The following is a 4,019-nucleotide window of genomic DNA, read 5'->3' on the forward strand; positions in this document are numbered from 1 at the left end:
TAGCATAAATTATTGGGTACAATTTCTTTTTGATGAAATCTTACTAAATTGTTTTTGATTGTTCTTTGTAGGCTAATTTATGTTTTGAATTTCATTTCTTGGATCTAATTGCTGCATAAGATATGTACAGAATTACTACTATGTTCTTTTTATCTTTGGCATGAAAATAGAGATATAGAAGATAATTCTAATTATTTAATTATAATTATTATAATTATATATTAAAATTAAAATAATTAGTAACAAAATTTAATAGTATATGATTAATAGTATATATAAGAATATTTATAAATAATATAAATAAAAAAATGAAGAAATATTATAGTTTTATCAAAAAAATTAATGGGGGATAATTTTATCATTGCAAAATTTTGTCTACCAATGCTTCATCCATCCTTCCTTACATCCTTCCAAAGTGGGAGGATGCAAATTGGTGGACCAGGGTGTCCGAAATATGAAATATCTCCTAAATTTATTATCATTCATTCTATTTCTATATGTTTTTGCTATATTGAAGTCAATTCATTATTTATATTCTCCAGATTTTTTTCATTTTGTAAAAAGAAATGTTGGTACACAGTTTGGGTTTGAATTACTTTTAGATTTAATTTATTTTTTTGCACCATAGAATGAATTTGGAAGAAACACATATATAGGAAAAATAGAATAAGAAGCATTAATATCATTACTCAATAAAGAGATAAAAGATTGTTCAAAAAGATCATTTGCATAGACAATACTGATGAAAAAAAATCAATACTGACATATACATTATCATTTCATGATAAACAACGAACGAAATTTACATACTATTGCATACGAAAGTTCTTAGAGTTCTGATCAAAATAGAGTATCTAACGCTGAAGGAGGTACATACACGGTAATGGATGAGCATAATATCTTGGAGGAGGATCTTATATTGAATGCAGGGAAAGGTAATATCTATTATTTTCTGATCTAAGTTAATTATATTTTGATTTTATAGTATTCATTAATATCGTAATTGAGATGATTCCAGACCAAGTTTCCCTAATATACAAAGTAAGCCATTTGACAATAGTACAATTGTTTATTTCAATTTTCTCAAAGTTGGAGAAAAATTCAATTAGATTTAAGATTTTCATCTTTTTTCTTAATGTTGTAGATAACTTGACTGGACCATTGAACATTGGGCTTCTTGAACATCAGTGCCAATTATGTGAAACTTTATTTTGGTATAAGGAACGTACGCATAAATCATATGGTACATCTAGACCTATATTTAGTTTATGTTATCGTGAAGAAAAAGTGGATTTATCACTATTGAAACAAACTCTAGCTTTTTTGGATGCTTTATTAGGTTATGATGGAGGGAGGAGGGCTTTAAAATTTCAAAAAAATATTAGAATATATAGCTCCATGTTTGCCTTTATATCGATTAGAGCCAGAATTGATAATGAAATCAATCATAAATCTGGACCATATATATTTCGGATCAATAGATGGAATCATCATAATATGGGCTCGCTTCTTCTAGTCGAGGGAAAAAGTTTTAAATTTGCATAATTATATATATACGGTACTAGAAATGAAGTAACAGACTGAATGCACTAAATTTGGATGATGGTTCATCGGATATAGATCGAGAAATCTTAGAAGGATTGATGAAGAAAATCAAATAGTCATGGCTTTTAGAATGGTCAGAGATCATTTTCAATAATCACAATTTTCATATATATGTCTAAAATTATTAGAGAGATGTGATGGAGATAGTTTGCAGTATAATACACATTCAGCTTCTGAAATAGCAGCATTGATTGTTGGCAATCTGAGCTAGGTAGATTGCTAGTGTGACATTATTGTTGAACATAGAATAAAAGGATTAAGACGTATCAGTGATCTATACCTTAATTTTATGGCTATACAATATCCAATTTTATTTCTATTTGGTGAAGATGGTTTTAGAATTAATTAACATCAAATACAAAGAATCTTCGTATGGACATTCATATATTAGATCATATGTTACTATGAGAGAATTCTATACCTATAAAATACAGCAGAAAATCAACGAAGGAAGGACATTGATAAAGAGAGAGAGATTATTTCAGCAATATATAATTGATGCTTTTTCATCCATTGAGGAAGAAAGATTAGATTATATTAGAAAAAAAAAAGATCTTCGATCAAAAATTTATTAGGATATTAAAGATGCTATCATTCATGGTGATGTTGATGGTGATACAATAGGAAAGAAAATTATTTTGTTGTCAAGTTTTATCGAAAGTTCAAGATATATGATCTAGAACTATCAAGATCTTACTGCTATTTATAGATGGCATAGACATCCTGATTTATTCATTATATTTACATGCAATGCACAGTGGCTTGAAATTCAGATTGCTTTGGATTTAATTTTCGATCAGAAAACTGAAGATAGACCTAATATTGTTAGTAGTCTTCAAAATACAACTTGAGAAATTGATTTCGAATATTATCAAGAAGCATCATTTTGGAAGGATGGTTGTCAGTAATATACTGGTTTTTTGCTTAAAATTTTATAATGATAATTATAAGCAATTCTTCTAATACATTTTTTGAATGCTTTTTATAATTTTATATACAATAGAGTCTCAAAAATATGATTTACCGAACATGCATATATTACTTTGGTTGGGTTTGGAGTGTAAATATTCAATGGTAGTAGATATGATTCAATAATATGTGTTGAATTATTCGATACAGTTGCTAATTTTATTAGATATGAATGTGTTGTGAAGTTTATGATGCATAGTCCATGTAGATTGGATAATCCGAAATTGTCAAGCATGATGAAAGGACACTATTTGAAATATTTTTTAAAAAATTTCAAGAGCAAACAGTAACAGATGAGAATAAATTTGCTACTTATAAGAGAAGAAATGATGGATAATATGCTGTTAAAAATAGAATTAGGCTTGATACCGATTTATTCTTCCATATAATTTAAATTTGGTAATGTGATATCAAGCACATATAAATATTGAATGGTGCAACAAATCAAAGATGATTAAATATTTATTCAAATATATTAATAAAGGTATAGACAGAATAAGAGCCGTAATAATTGATCAGTCAATAATAATATTGGAGAATGAAGTTATGAAGAAGTTGATGAGCTTAAGTCATTCTTTGATTGTAGATATTTATTGATATATGAAACTGTTTAGAGATTATTCCAGTTTGATATTCATTTTATAGAACCCAATATTGAGTGCTTAGTTGTGTATCTTTCATATATGAATAGGATTACTTATCATAAAGCTCAAAGTTTACCATCCATTCTTGTGAGAAGAAATGTAGATAAAATAATGTTTATAGATTGGATGTAGACTAATGAACTTTTCAAAAATAGTTAGGATTTAACATATGCTGAGTTTTCTATGAGGTGGATATGGAATGTTTGTTGAAAATTATGTTCCAAAGTCAATCGTCAGTCTGTTGATAGTTGAACTTATTATCATAATTGTATATGAATTATTAAATTAATAAATATTATTTAATTTTTTCATCACTATGTACATCTTATTTTAAACTTCTGTTATGTGATGTCATCCTTAGGACTATTTGATTTGATATAGGAGGATATATCGTTTAGTCCTTAAATCTTAAGTTCACGACCAAATGATATACTATTATTAGGATGATAGTTATGTCAAGTATAGGTCGTTGTGTGTCATGTACGTTGGTTGTCCTCTTAACCAAGGAGTGTGGAGACACTGACATGGCATGCAAGTGAGATGTAAGAGTACATCTCACTGAATGTGACTAACTGCTAAGCACTCTGCTGTCAAGAGTAGCTCGCGAAGGATATGGATATAAGTATCCCTCCGATCTGAGATCACCATGGTGACTTGTAAGCAATTCACTTTATTTTGGTACCGAACTATCTAAATTTTTAATTCAGTGATGAAAGATTTCTGGACACAGTCAAGTACTTGTGAAGTCAGTGCATGAGTCAAGATGGAATTGATCCCTCCGAATAAGTAGGAGTTAATGTA

Source organism: Elaeis guineensis, chromosome 10 (genome assembly GCF_000442705.2).
Source record: "Elaeis guineensis isolate ETL-2024a chromosome 10, EG11, whole genome shotgun sequence".
In the NCBI taxonomy this organism is placed as follows: domain Eukaryota; kingdom Viridiplantae; phylum Streptophyta; class Magnoliopsida; order Arecales; family Arecaceae; genus Elaeis; species Elaeis guineensis.